This window comes from Eulemur rufifrons, chromosome 16 (assembly GCF_041146395.1).
Source record: "Eulemur rufifrons isolate Redbay chromosome 16, OSU_ERuf_1, whole genome shotgun sequence".
Classification (NCBI taxonomy): domain Eukaryota; kingdom Metazoa; phylum Chordata; class Mammalia; order Primates; family Lemuridae; genus Eulemur; species Eulemur rufifrons.
Window position 1 is genome coordinate 97,101,580 of NC_090998.1, and position 15,428 is coordinate 97,117,007.

General features: G+C 38.9%; 1 long non-coding RNA gene across 3 annotated transcripts in view; it reads left to right on the plus strand.

Moving 5' to 3' along the window:
* Positions 1–15,428, plus strand: part of LOC138397187 (uncharacterized) — a 51,015-nt gene that overhangs the window by 23,263 nt on the left and 12,324 nt on the right. Inside the window, exon 3 of one of the 3 annotated variants that reach the window (XR_011235754.1) lies at positions 3,723–3,802. The exons of the other annotated variants lie outside the window; for them this stretch is intronic. This is a non-coding gene — a long non-coding RNA (uncharacterized lncRNA). The remainder of the gene's footprint in view (positions 1–3,722; positions 3,803–15,428) is intronic. 3 annotated transcript variants of the gene reach the window in all.

Below are 15,428 nucleotides of genomic sequence, written 5' to 3' on the forward strand. Positions count from 1 at the left end.
AGCAGCGGGCTGCAGCCTACCAGTGCTATGTATCAGTGCAAAGTTATCCTTGTTAGGGAGATCAGTAGTTCTTCCCAGCGGCAGAAACTGCACTCCAAACCACTTTCTATGGCCCTAGGGTAGAGGACAACTGCAGCTGCAGTCAGAGGTTCAGAATTCCATTCTATATAGGAACTTAAAACTCAGTGGTTTATTATAGGTTTAAGAGAACCAGAATGACATGAGACCCTGGGTGTGGGGAGGAAAAATTAACACTGTGACTTGAAAAGATCATTCTCCCACCTTCCACTCCTAATTCACTTAAAAGATCAGCATTTCAGGTAAATATACTAAATTGTATAAGATTAAAACCTATATGACTAAGTCCCAGCTGAAAGGAATGGGCTTAGAAAGGCTTTTCTAGGCTGGGTGCTGTGGCTCACAGCTATAATCCTAGCACTCTGGGAGGCCAGGGCAGGTGGATCACTCGAGGTCGACGTTCGAGACCAGCCTGAGCAAGAGCGAGACCCCCGTCTCTATTAAAAATAGAGAGAAATTATCTGGCCAACTAAAAATATATAGAAAAAAATTAGCCGGGCATGTTGGCACATGCCTGTAGTCCCAGCAACTCGGGAGGCTGAGGCAGAAGGATTGCTTGAGCCCAGGAGTCTGAGGTTGCTGTGAACGAGGCTGACATCACGGCACTCTAGCCCGGTTCATACTCATCTGATGTATCCTTTCTTAAATATGTCTCTTGTAGGGACTATATTGCTTTATGATTTTTTAACCCACCATAAAATCTTTGGCCTAATTTCTTTTTAAATTGGCAAGTTCAACTCATTAACATTATTGTAATTTTTTTTTTTTTTTTTGAGACAAGGTCCTGCTCTGTCTCCCAGGCTAGAGTGCCGTGGCATCATCATAGCTCACAGCAACCTCCAACTCCTGGACTCAAGTGGTCCTCCTGCCACAGGCTCTGGAGTAGCTGGGACTATAGATTCATGCCACCATGCCCAGCTAATTTTTCTATTTTTTGTAGAGATGGGGTCTCGTTCTAGCTCAAGCTGGTCGTGAACTCCTGGCCTGAAATGATCCTCCTGCATCAGCCCCTGTTGTAATTACTCTAATTGGGCTTACTTTTGGTCCTTTCCCCCTTTCCTCCTTTCATTGGATAGGTTGAGTATTTTTTTCTATTATTGTTCTTATGCTGGTTGTCCTTTAGACCCATTCCTGTTTATTTCTGCATATTGGTTACACTTAAAGCAGCTTTTTCTTCCCCCACATATGACAGATACTCTAGCGCACTCTTATGTTCTCTGGGTGTGTGTCCTGACTCCCTGTCCCCAGTGAATGTATTGCTAGTATTTTAGGTCAGAGTTTTTTTCGATATCAAGGCATTTGACTACTTTTACTTTGTCTCTCTTTTTCTTTTTCTTTTCAATATTCCTCCAAGATTGTGCTTAGTGGGCTTTACATAACATTCTGAGGCTTTGTGTTCTTGGGAATATTTTTGCCTAACATATTGGAATGATATTTTGTCTGGATGGAAAATTCTAAATGTAAAGTTCTTTTAATTCAAGACTTTTAAAATAGAGGTAACAATCCTTTACCTGGACTTCCAAAATCAAAAAAAGATCTGAAAACCAAACTACTTCTTGTAACTCATTTGGCAACAAAACCCAAAAAGCTGACATGAGGCTGTTTATGGCTCATTTGACAGAAGAACCCAACCTGAACTGTCATGAGGGTATTTATGGCTTTTATTGATCTCATTTAGTGTGAGTATTTACAGATTTTTGCTTCAAAATATTAATGAGTTCAATTATGGGTCAGTGCCTTAGACACTGCTCTGGATGTTACATAATATATGATATATACCATATTACTGTTGTAAAATCTGAAAAATTCTTGTCTTAGTCTGTTTTGTCTGTCTGTAACAGAATACCACAGACTGGGTAGTTTATAATGAATCAGAAGTTTATTGGCTCACAGTTCTGGAGGATAGGAAGTCCAAGAGCGAGAGGCTGGTATCTCGCTGGGCAGAGAAAGCGAGGCAGTGGGGGAACTCACCCCTTTATTATGAACCCTTCCTGATGGACGCACTCTCAGTGCAGGGCCAGCATGAATCCGTCCCTGAGGGCTGATCGCTACTCCCGATACTGTTGCATTGGATATTGAGTTTCCAACACAAGCTTTTTGGAGGATACATTCAAGCTATAGCAATTTTAAATTCTGAAAAAACCCTTGCCTCAAGAAGTATGGATTGTGAATTTGGGTTACTCCGTCTTGTATCCAGTGTTACTTACTGCGATATATATTAATCTTATTCTTTTCCTTTGGCATTGGTCTATTCTTTTCTTTCAATGTTTTTGAATTTTTTCTTTGGTGAACTTAAATTTTCTAGGAATAGTTTCCTCTGTTATTTGGCTCTTTCAGCCCTTATAATATTGACTTCTTTTATCTTTAATTCTGGGAAAGTTACCCTCATTATTTCTTTTTTTTTTTTTTTTTTTTTGAGACAGAGTCTCACTCTGTTGCCCAGGCTAGAGTGAGTGCCGTGGCATCAGCCTAGCTCACAGCAACCTCAAACTCCTGAGCTCAAGCGATCCTCCTGTCTCAGCCTCCCGAGTAGCTGGGACTACAGGCATGCGCCACCATGCCCGGCTAATTTTTTCTATATATATTTTTAGCTGTCCATATAATTTCTTTCTATTTTTAGTAGAGATGGGGTCTCGCTCTTGCTCAGGCTGGTCTCGAACTCCTGAGCTCAAACGATCCGCCCACCTCGGCCTCCCAGAGTGCTAGGATTACAGGCGTGAGCCACCACGCCCGGCCTCATTATTTCTTGAAATGTTTTATTTCTTCCCTCCTTCTGAAACTCCAATTATCTGGATATTGTCTCTTTTTCATGCTCAATATTTCTACTTGATTCTTTTTCGTTGTTTCTTGTTTTGGTTTCGTAGTGCTTACATCTCTCACTGACTTCTCAGGGCTGTATTCTTGGATCCTCCATTCCAATAATTCTACTTCAGAGGGCATAAATTGTTTAGTGTGTTGTGTTTCTTTTACAGTTGTTTTATGCTCCAGATGTATCTGTTTGTCTATGTCCCTTGGGGGGGGTATTAGTTACTTACTCTAATGTGCATTGGAATTTGTGTCAGTCCAGGTGAGTTTAAGGAGAGGAAGGGCTTGAGTCCAGGTCAGCCAGCCGCCTGGCGCCGCTGAAGTGCTGTTGAGTCTCCTCTTGGCTGATGCTGCATCAGGCAACTTCTGATGAGGATTTGCTTCGTACACTCTCAGAATGAGTAATATCGGGAAGAGGCAGTGTCCTTAGATCATAACTCCCTCTCGGCTCCGTACCTCTGGCCCTTGCTGTGGGAGCCCGAGTGGGGGCAGGAAGGGTGAGCGCTGAGGGCGCTGTACCTGTTTCCACAGCTTCCCCCCACAGGGCTTCTGTGCTGTCTGCATTGTATCTTGCTGCCAAAGACATCTAGGCTGTTGCTGCTAATTTCTGTGGTGAAGGGACAATCAAAGGAGAGGCAAGGGCAGAATTCAAAAAAGCTTTTAGCTAATCTGTCTTTTAACTCTGACCTCTGCTGCCCTTTGCTTCTGGGGTCACCAGTTTCCTCTCAGATAAGTTCAGTACAGCTTCTGGTATCTCCAGCAGTTTGTGTTTCTTTTTGTTCCTGCTGCTATTACTGTTCCTGGAATCTGGATTTACTTCTGTGTTTTTTCCTTCCCAGGGTTGATTCTGTTGGGACCAGAAGCCCGTGACAGTTTGCAATCTTGATAGGAATTGGATGACCTCATTTGGGCCAATAAGGTTAGTTACACAAAGATTTCCTCAAAAACATGAAAATTTTAGTTAAAAAGTGTATACAAACTAAATGAAAATAATCATGTATGGGTTCCTGTTATCTATTGCCATGTAACAAACTATCTTAGAACTTAGGGGTTTTAACGAGCAATTCTTTTATTAATAATTTACCTCTCATTTTTGAAGGTCAGGAATTTGAGCAAGTATTGGTACTTCTTCTTTTATTTATTTATTTATTTATTTATTTTTGAGACAGAGTCTCACTCTGTTGCCCGGGCTAGAGTCCCGTGGCATCAACCTAGCTCACAGCAACCTCAGACTCCTGGGCTCAAGCAGTTCTCCTGCCTCACCTCCTGAGTATACGAGACTGCAGGCATGCACCACCATGCCCGGCTAATTTTTCTATTTTTTTCTAGAGACAGGGTTCCACTCATGCTCAGGCTGGTCTTGAACTTCTGACCGCAAGCAATCCTCTTGCCTTAGCCTTTCAAAGTGCTAGGTTTATAGGCATGAGCCACAACACCCAGTCTCATATTCTTTTAGTAAAGTTGTAAAATTTTATTATGTAAGTTTGCATATTTCTTGTTAGATTTGTTCTAGGTATTTTATGGATTTTTTTTTCTATTTGAAGTCCTATTGTTATATTTTCCTAACTGATTAATATATAGGAACCTAATAATTTTTATATGCTAATTTTTAATCCAAACACCATACTGAACACTTGAATTAGTTTTTTAAATTTTATTTTTGTTATTATCATTTTCTTTTTTGTGATGGGATTTTGCTATGTTGCCCAGGCTGGTCTTCAAACCCCTGGATGCAGGTGATCCTCCGTCCTCAGCCTCCCTAGTAGCTGGGACTACAGGCATGCACTGCTGGGCCTGGTTTTCAGTTAGTTTGATAGTTGAAATACTTATTGTCTTCCAAATATCTCCAAATAGTGGCATTTTTTAGTTGTTTTCTGATATTTAAACTGTTTATCCTTTTGGAATCTTAACTGAATTAACTAAGACCTCTAGTATAATGTTGAATAGTGCTAGTGTTGGCTGAATATCCCTGCTTATCCTGACTTTTTATAATTGACCATGTTATCAAAGATTACATTTTCAACAGTGTTTTAAAAGATTGTGGAACACTTGAGTCCTATTGCCATATTAAGTATGCCTTGTAATTTTTTGTTGAACATGATGATATACTGAGTAAAAGGAGCCATGGTAAATAGACATTTGTTGTGAGGTTTTATGTTTATCTGGTTGGGGTTTAGGCCGTTTTACTATTTACTATTTACTAGCTTTAGGTGTTGGAGGATAAAGTTTCCTCTTGTGCCCTTATGTGTGTCCTCTTTTGTCTTTGAGTTTGAGACTAAGAAGGTGCTTATTTCTTTTGTCATCCTGTTATGTGAAAGCCCTGTAGGTGTGCGGCAAGGTGTGGGGGAGGGGAGACATTATACAGTGCTATGGTTAATTCTCAGGTTTTCAGTGAGTCTGTGCCCCTGGCTGTGACCTACACAAAAGTGCTTCTCAGTTTTGTTTTGTTTCTACCCCTAAGTGAGACAAAAAGGCTGGAGCAGACTGGAGTGGGATATTTATTTCCCTTCCCCCAACTTGGTTAGTTTTTGGTAAAACCCGGTTGGTTAGGCTCCCGTGAAAGTTTCTCTCAAGGGCCAGCCTTACTAGGAGAACAGAATGCGCTGGTGTGTTGCAGCATGGCTGTCTTCCCCTCCCTTTGCTGAGGCACAGGAGACTTTCTCTGACCTTCACTGTGGGAACCTGGTAGGACAGTTCCTGGAGGTGAAACCCACAGACGTGTGGGGGCCTGCCTAAGACCAGGCACCCCTGGAGTCTTTAACTCTTAAACTTGTCTACGCTGAGCCTCCAGCTAGTCATAAATTACAGTTTAGATTTTCCTGCCCTGGTACTGGGTCCTGCAGAGTTTCTGCTTGTGGGTTTCTGTTCTGGCTGAGTTGTGGTTCTCTGCCTGCCTGCCTGTCTCTCTCGTTTGGGGAGCAGCAGTTTTCCGTGTACCCTCATTTCTCCAGTGGATCTGAGATGTTGGGTTTTCCATTTGTTCAGCCTTTTTCTTGTTCTGTGGATGGGAATGATGACTTCTAAGCTCCTTACAGATCAGAAACCAGAAGTCAAATTGCCATATTTTTTCAAGATTGATTGATTGCTTGCTTGCCAGTATTCACATTATAATAAAGTGACTTCTATTCAGGCATGTTATAAAGGTATGCTTATCAATAGCTAGAGAAGAAAGGCACAGATTAGAAATTTAAGTAGCAGGAACATAAAGCCTTAGAGTTATAAGAATGAAACATCAGAAATACATTTTCTGCTGAGGATTTGCAACTTGATTTTTTTGCGTACAATATTTAACATGTCAGCATTGTGTTATTCTTTAATAAATACATGTTTATGTGAAATATTCCACAGAAACTCCATGGACATCTGATTTCTTAACCTTTTTGGCCTGCAGGGCCTGTGGTCATCATAGTGAGATAATACCTTGCTTGTTGGCATCAGGAAACAGATTTAAAGAAAGCATTAATAATTTTATGTCTCTTTACATTCTGTAAAAATATGCTTAAGGTTCTACTGGACTGTAGCAAGACTGCCTTATCTGAAAGCTGCTTGGTCATCTCTAAAATTATCTTTTCTAAAGTATTTACTGAAATAAAGTGCTGCGTGCCAATTCTCCCACTTGTTCTTTTATCACCCCTGCTCTTGCACATTCCATGTGTGAAAAAGGAACAACCCGATATTGGGAAGAAAATAGAATGCATTTTTCTCAGTAGTAGCATAAGAATCATTTTTCTCTTCCTACTCCTTCATTTTAATACAGTACAATGCAGAGTATAATAAGGTCCCAATGTTTTGAGCCGTGGTAATCTGAAACTTTTTAACTGACTGTAAGTGCTGGAATTGCTGTTGCTAGATACAGCAAAGGTTATGGATTTTAAATTGGGTGGTTGCTGCCTTGCAATTTAGTTTAAAACAAAAGAGAAAGATCTGTTAGCTGTTTACAGAACTGTAGTGGATTCTTTACCTACTTACTGTTGTGCATCACAGTGCTGGTGAACTTCTAAGGTGAGCTTAAAAACAATGAACACTGATTTACAGGGGAAAAAAACGCTACTTTTCTGTTTATATTATCTGCCTTCCCTTCTAATGTTTTTCCACATGGCACTGATATTTTGTGATACTGCTTGTCTCTGAAATGTATCATTTTAGACATATATGCAGTTACCATACATTTGTACAATTAATAACACTGTGGTATTTCCATAATGAGCCAGGTACTGATGAAATAATAATAAAACAGACATCATTTCTACCCTCCTGGCTCTCACTCTAGTGGAGAAGATGTTTACTGTACAAATGTGTATGTGATATCAGGGGATGATAACTGCTCTGTGGGAAAAGAAGATAGAGAATGACAAAAGCAATCCATGTAACCAAAACGTCTGTACCTCTGTAATATTCTGAAATGAAATAAAAACAAGGAAGATAGAGAATCATGTGGGAGAAATGGAGACGTTAATTTAAACAGGGTGTTCAGGGAAGGCATCAGTGAGGTGAAACACAGGCAAGGGTTTAAGGGCATCAGCCACAAAGCTCTGGAGGGCGGAGCATTTTCATCAGGGATTAGGAAGTGCCAAGCTGTGTGTGCGAGAGGAACACTGAAGAAGGCAGAGTGGCTGCGAGCCGCGGGGCCAGGGGTGGGAGTGAGGCCAGAGAGGTGACCAAAGGCAGTTCATGTTTGGCCTTCCAGGTCATGGAACGTCTTTGGTTTTTATTCTTTTTATCATCGAATGGTTTTGACTAAAAATGAAGAGGAAGGACATGCACTTTTTCTAGTGGTTGGCTCACCATGCGTCCGACTGAGAACCAGCACTGACTGGCCACGCTGTCCCCTCTGGCCATGCGAGCCACCTTGCTCCTTCCACATACTCCCCCCGGGACCCCTCAGCTGTCTGGAATGGAGTGTAGAGCACGTTCTGCAATAAGGTTGTTTATTCTTGGTGGTGGCTTTTCTTTCTGCCATTTATTGTTCTGCTGTACAGTTTTAACCTATAATAATGGGGTGTGCAAATGTGCGCTGGTGCCGGTGGAGGACCTGCCCTGGTGAAGCAAAGGAAGAGCACTGTGCTTACTGTGTGGACAGTTCAAGTTTTCTTCAGGGGAAGCGACTGAGGAAACGGAGGGGGACGGATCAGTAGAGAGCTGGGGGTTGCTGTAAGACCATTAGACATTCTGGAAACATCAGAGCCACTAGTGCAGCCCGAGGGGATTAACCAACAATTCTATGACAGGTGGCCAGAGAAACTCTAACTGGGGCCGTTCCCTGATTTCAGGGATTTGTGTAAAGCAGAGGAGCGACTGGTCAGTGCGCTGTGTCTCTGTAGCGCTGTGCTGAAGGCACCTCGGACGGCGCAGGCTCGCTCAGCACCTCCACTTTCGGGAACCACGTTCCACACCCTAAATGAGGCATGAGTGTAATAGAAATGTCCTTTTTTCTTTTTCTGAAAACACAAATGTGCATGTTCTTGATTTGTTTAATTTCACACAAAACCACATTCTATAACCAGTCATCTCAAAACAAATAAATGAGTTCACTTAATAAAAATAGAAAATTATCAGTTGAGAAATGAAAAAGAACCATACTTTCTAGAAAGGCATCTTAGAGGACCGATTGAAATGTTTTACCTGTACTGTTAAACCTAGAAGTTCCAAAGGCCATTTAATATACTGGAACTGTCTCTGCTGCCTTAGGAGTGGCCACCGTGTTTTGTTGCAGACAGTCGCTTTGGGGTGTAGCAGATGGTATTCCTTGTGGATTACACCTCTGCAGCTCCTTTACTATAACTGTGAAGAAAGTTCAAATTTGGCTATATGTACTTGAAAACAAACTAGAAAGTCTCTTGGCAAAATGGTGGAGCAGACAGGTTTTGGTGTGCCCACCCTGTCGTTTGTGTCCTTAACCAGCTCGGAGCTGTCCGTTGGTGATCTAATGTCCACAGCATTCAGTGTGAGTTCAATATGGGGAAGGGGTTAAGAAGTTAGTAGAAAGCCTTTTATTTTTTGAAATCATAATGTCTTTGTAGGTTTCTAAGTGTCAGGGGAAATTTTGCTTTAATGCTTTTCTTAAATTGATCTTTATTCAGTTCAGATTGGAGTTTTTAAACTACATACCTCAAAATGAAGCAAGTCTTTTTTTTGTTTGTTTTGTTTTGAGACAATCTCACTCTGTTGCCTGGGCTAGAGTGCCATGGTGTCAGCCTAGCTCACAGCAACCTCAGACTCCTGGACTCACAGGATCCTCCTGCCTCAGTCTCCCGGGTAGCTGGGACTACAGGCATGCACCACCATGCCTGGCTAATTTTTTCTATTTTTAGTTGTTTGGCTAATTTCTTTCTATTTTTAGTAGAGATGGGGTCTCGCTCTTGCTCAGGCTGGTCTCGAACTCCTGAGCTCAAGCAGTCCTCCCGCCTCAACCTTCCAGAGTGCTAGGATTACAGGAGTGAGCCACCGCACCCGGCCAAAGCGAGTCATTTCTTAGCAAACATGAGGTTGTTGCAATTTTTAGTTACTTAAAATATGACATCAGATAAAGTAATCAATATTTAAAAGAAAAGATTTAATTCCTTTTGAAACTGATTTATACAAAAAAAATAAAACTTATGTAATGATGCACACCAATAAACAGGTATAAGCCACCACCCAATACAGATGTCCTAGTGGTGGACAGTTGAGTAGTTTCTAGTTTTTAACGTTTTTTGTGTTACAAACTATGCTGTAAATTTTTGTACATATATCTTAGTACCCCCCTGACTTTTAGTATCCTTGTTTCTCTAACATATATCTAGAAGTAGAATTCTCAGTTGTGAGGTGTGGGCATGACCAATTGTACAAGATAGTGCCACATTATTTTCCAAAGTGATAATTGCTCCCACGTCACTGTGTGTAAGTTCCACTTTCACATCTTCATCAATGCTTGATTTTTTTCTGACATTTAAATTTTTGCTAATCTGATGGGTAAAATGGGATTTCATGGACTTGTTCTTTTCTGATTGTTAAGAGGTTAGGCATTTCTTTACGTGCTTAATTGCTTGGTATGGTTTCTTCTGTGAAAGACATGCTTGTTCATGTCTTTTGCACATATTCCGGTTTTTCATAAGCCTCCCTTTATGTTCTGAAAACAAATTCTTTGTTGGTTATATGTGTTAAAACATACTTACCTAACATCTTCTTGGCGTATGTTTTTGTGTTTAAGAATGGTTTCTTGGCGGGCGCGGTGGCTCACGCCTGTAATCCTAGCACTCTGGGAGGCCGAGGCGGGTGGATCGCTCGAGGTCAGGAGTTTGAGACCAGCCTGAGCAAGAGTGAGACCCCGTCTCTACTAAAAATAGAAAGAAATTATATGGACAACTAAAATATATATATACAAAAAATTAGCCGGGCATGGTGGCGCATGCCTGTAGTCCCAGCTACTCGGGAGGCTGAGGCAGTAGGATCACTTAAGCCGAGGAGTCTGAGGTTGCTGTGAGCTAAGCTGACGCCACGGCACTCACTCTAGCCTGGGCAACAAAGTGAGACTCTGTCTCAACAAAAAAAAAAAAAAAAAAAAAGAATGGTTTCTTACACTCGGTAATAAAGATTTCATCCAGATTTACTTGTAAAACTTGAAAAATCTTGCCTTTTACATAGAAGCCTGGAATTGATTTTTGAAGAAGGGATTTAATTGCATTTATTTTCTATATATGGAGAACCCTCTGTTCCACAACTACTTACTGAGTAGTCTTTCCTTTCACCACTGGTGTGCAGTATAGAATAGTGTATCAGGCTCCCATACATGATGCGTTCGATTATAGACTGTATCAGCCCATTGGTTCATCATCGTGCCAGCTCCACAGTGTCTTCTGCAGTTTGCTTTATAGTGTCCTGATACCTGGGAAGGCAGGTCCCTTTCTTTTTCTTCTTTTGTAATGTTTTGGCCATTCTTAAAATGTATATGGCCACTCTGTATAAATATTTATACAGAATATAAATATTATTTATATTTATATATTATATTTACATGGAATGGCCATATAAATTTTCAAATTAGTTTGTTAAGTTTTCCAAAAGCCCTGTTGGACTTTGGATTAGACTTGCACTAAATCTATAGATATGAGTATTCCCGTTTATGAAGCTAGTGTATGTCTTCATTGTTTAGTTATTTCCATAAAGGCTTTTAAAAAACTTTGTACTAATGAAAACTTTTAAACATATTCAAAAGTAGACAGTAGTATAATGAGCCCCATGTATCCATCTCTCAGCTTCAACAATTTCAATTCTTATCTTTACTTTATTCTATCCACTCTCTTCCTTTCCTCTATTGTTTTGAAGGCAAATCTGAGGCATATCAGTTTATCCATAATTATTTCAATATGTATCCCTAAAAAAGACTTAACCACAACACCATTATGATATAAAAAATTGATAATTTAAAAGGGTTTCTTTACACATAAATGTACATATGATAATTATGAAGCAAATGTATTGTGAAGCAAATATTACTCAATGTAAGAAATAGGACATTGTCAGCACCCCAGAAGCCTCCTGTGTCCTTTCCAATTACATACGTTCCTGTTCCAACATCTGGTAGAATTGCTATCCTGATTTTTATGGTAATTACTTCTTTCCATGATTTTTACCATCTATGTATCCCTAAACAATACAGTTTAGCTTGCCTATTTTGACTTTAAATGGAGTCATAACTGGAGGTGATCCTTCGTGTTTTCTTCTTTAATTCAATATTATATTTATTTATAAGATTGATCCATATTCATGTAGGCAGCTAAATTTCACGTTCATTTTTCTTTATTGTTTTGTTGTATGGCTGGTACCATAATAGATTTATCCATTATAGTTTTTTTATAATCTGGGTTGATACCCGATGCAACCATTAAGAACATTGCTCTTTTATGCATTTGTGTGTGTGTAGCCTGGTGAACATGGGCATGAGCATCCCTAGGGCTGTGGTCCCCCACGACCAGGTGGCAGAATAGTGCCCCCCGCCACCCGGTCTGTGGGAAAAATTGTCTTCCATTAAACTTGGGAACTGGGGGGCTGCATGGCAGGAGATGAGCGACTTCATCATCTGTGTTTACAGCCATTCCTCATGGCTCCCCACACCCCCTCATCTGAAAAATTATCTTCCATGAACCCGGTCTCTGGTGCCAAAAAGGGTTGGGGACCCCTGCTCTAGGGCATATACCTAGGAGTGAAATTATTGGCTCTAAAGTCTAAAGAGTTCACCTTGACCATGCAAGAGCAAATTGTTTCAAAGTTGATGTTATTCTTTGACATTCTCACCAGCAATTTGAGTGTTCCATTATTTCGTATTTTCAGACTTTAAAATCTTTAGCAATTGGGGAAGAATGTAGTAGTGGTTCTTTAAGTTTAGCCTTGTATTGTCTTACATTTTAATATGAGAGCTAACCGGCTGGTCTGAAGGTAGTCAGTTATCTCGATTGTTCACAGTCCGTTATAGACTGAATGCCTTGTTCTGCTCATTCCCTTCTTCTCACTACTGCACTTGTCTTAAAAAAAAAAAAAAGTGAAAAGAAAAACCAAAAGAGAGAGTGAACAGTAAGCCTGACTTGTTTGACTAATACCTTGTGAACCTCAAGATTATACACACAAATTAGAGATTTCTTAAACTAAAATTCTCCAGTTGAAGTCTTCCACACTTTTGTTCATATTCCATTTATATTATAACATAAAATCAATTCTTTCAAGGTATAGAAAAAGGCACATTTAGATAAATTGAAGATTAATTTAAGACATTATATACTATAACATCTTTTGTTTTTATGTTTATTTTCCAGTATGGTTAGGCATGAATCTAATTTGGCACATTCTCCTTATTCTGTTCCTAGTAACTCTTGTAGAAATAACATAGTAGCCACCAGGCATCTTTGTCATTCTATATACTAATCATTATTACAGCTTAATATTTTAAAAGATGAAAAATAAAAATGGAAGTTCTTGGTGGCTCACACCTGTAATCCTAGCACTGTGGGAGGCCAAGGCAGGCAGATTGTTTGAGCTCAGGAGTTGGAGACCAGCCTGAGCAAGAGCGAGACCCCATCTCTACTAAAAATAGAAAGAAATTATATGGACAGCTAAAAATATATATATATAGAAAAAATTAGCCAGGCATGGTGGCACATGCCTGTAGTCCCAGCTACTTGGGAGGCTCAGGCAGGAGGATCGCTCGAGCCCAGGAGTTTGAGGCTGCTGTGAGCTAGGCTGATGCCAGGGCACTCTAGCCCGGGCAACAGAGAGAGACTCTGTCTCAAAAAAAAAAAAAAAAAGAAAGAAAGAAAGAAAGAAAAGAAAAAAAAGAAAAAGGAAGTTCTAGTATTTTCCTCTAACTTCCCAGTAGATCATCTTGATCCTCCCTCAGGCGAGCATATCCCACAATGCAAACCATCGATGACAGAAGTCAGAAGTTTAGAGCGCCCAGCCCCAAATCTTTAATTTTATGGTGTAAGTAAATTATAATTTTTAGAGACTCTGACATCCTTCTTTTCACTCAACTAGCTTACTTTATAGCTTACTTTAATTAGGAGGAACATAATGGTGTATTTAAGCCTAATGAAACAGATATCAGCAATATATATTGAGTAGGGTAAGCATATAGTTTATCACCAAATCACTAGACTTTTGAGGATGAAAGAGAGTAATAGTAATGTTAATCATTCACCACAGCAATAGGTATAAATCTGGACTGTCCCGGGCAAATCCATGATATATAGCCACCATCGTGTTGCATGAGTGTAGTTAAAACTAATATCTTGCACCTTCATGTCATGAGGTAGAATAAAGTAATGTTCCATTTATTTTAGGTAGAACAAAGTTTTAATTTCTCCTTTGTTGAAATGATGAAAATAGTTTTTAAATGCCTCTCATAAGTTTTTTCATTCTGTCTTTTTCCACCAAGGGAATCTTGGTCAGATGACAATCAGGAAAAATGGTTTAATCTATATAAGAACACCCTGCAAATTATAAAGTGTTCTAGTAACATAAGTTACATTCCATTATCAGGCCAGGAGGCAATGGAATAGGAAAGCTGAAGTTTATTTCTGCTTTTCTGACTTTGGTCTTAACTTTAAGGTTTCATTCTTTGAGTGGTCTTAGGTAATCCCCCAAGATGGATTCCCAAGTCCAAAGTGAAATGCTTGATTAATATATGTTCCTTTCTACTAACATGAATGATAAAAAGTAAATTGTTTTAACAAATTCTTCTATTGTTAAATTCGTTTTTTAAAAAACTCAGTTATCCACAAAGAATTAACAGATTCATAACTAGATTTTCATGTACTTAAATTTCTTACGTATTAATACTTTGCTTAAACAATTTATACATTTAGTACTATACGATAATTCTCAAGGGCTTTATTTTGATTGCAGTGGTACCAATGGTATAACCTGCTTATTTAGGAAGAATAAATTATTTTTAAAAGTACAAGATGTAGTTGTAACAATTTTTATAATCATACTTTTGGCTATAAAACAATATCTATTTTAAGTTGGGATTACGTTTTAGTCCCTGTCTCATTAAATTAACTAGTTATGCATGAAAGCCAATATAGTGTAGTATAGTATTTCTAAATTTCAGCTATTCATGTACCATCTTCACAATTTACCATAGCCCTATGTTACCTGTAATGTTATTCTGTATTTTTCTTCAAATGATTCTCCTTTTCACAAAAATTTAAGTGTGAAGAATAATTCACTCTTACATATAAGAAATATTACTTCCCATAAATAAAAGATATACATAAGCATACACTAAATTAAATGCATAACTGTTAAAGATTAATGCTATTAATATTTATATATACCTCCCAAAGTTATCTCAAGTACTTCTAGTGTGTATCTGCCACACTTTCCAAAATACTAGTGTTAGCACATAGTAACTATACACAGACTGGATTCAAATCCTAATTCTTGTTAACTGTGGCTTGGCGCAATGAGTTTCTTAGATTCAGTTTTCTCATCTGTGAAGTCAAGTTGATGGTTTTACTCTCATAGCCTTCATTATTATACGGGCTAAATAATGCCAGTGAAGAGTGCCTGTCACATAGTAACAGTGCAATAATTGCTAGTCCTTATTACTGTTTTTATTATCTTAATCCTCAGATATCTTTGTTATCTGACAGTAGTCATCCTAAACAAAATACATCACCCAAGAAAGATGGTTTAAAAAATGGTGATATAAATGTAGACTTTGATCAACTGAAAGTTGATGATAAAAGTTAGTATAAAAATATCTTTCACAGTTGCCAGAAAACAGTCAAGGTTTAAAATATCTCTAGTGTTTATTCATTAAATCAAAATAGATATTTTTAATTGACTGCAATGGCATCATTCTGATTGTGAATGTTAAGTATGTTCTTATTTTTGCTTGACTTGTCTTTAAAGTCACCTAATATATCCGATAATGCTGAATAATAATATGGACTTTTATTCTTCTGCTTCATGTTTCCAATTTGAAAACTTTCTTTCTTGTGTCTAATTGTATCTCTGTAAATTGTGTACATTTTTTTAGTTTTCTCCTCTATGAAAAGAGATTATGG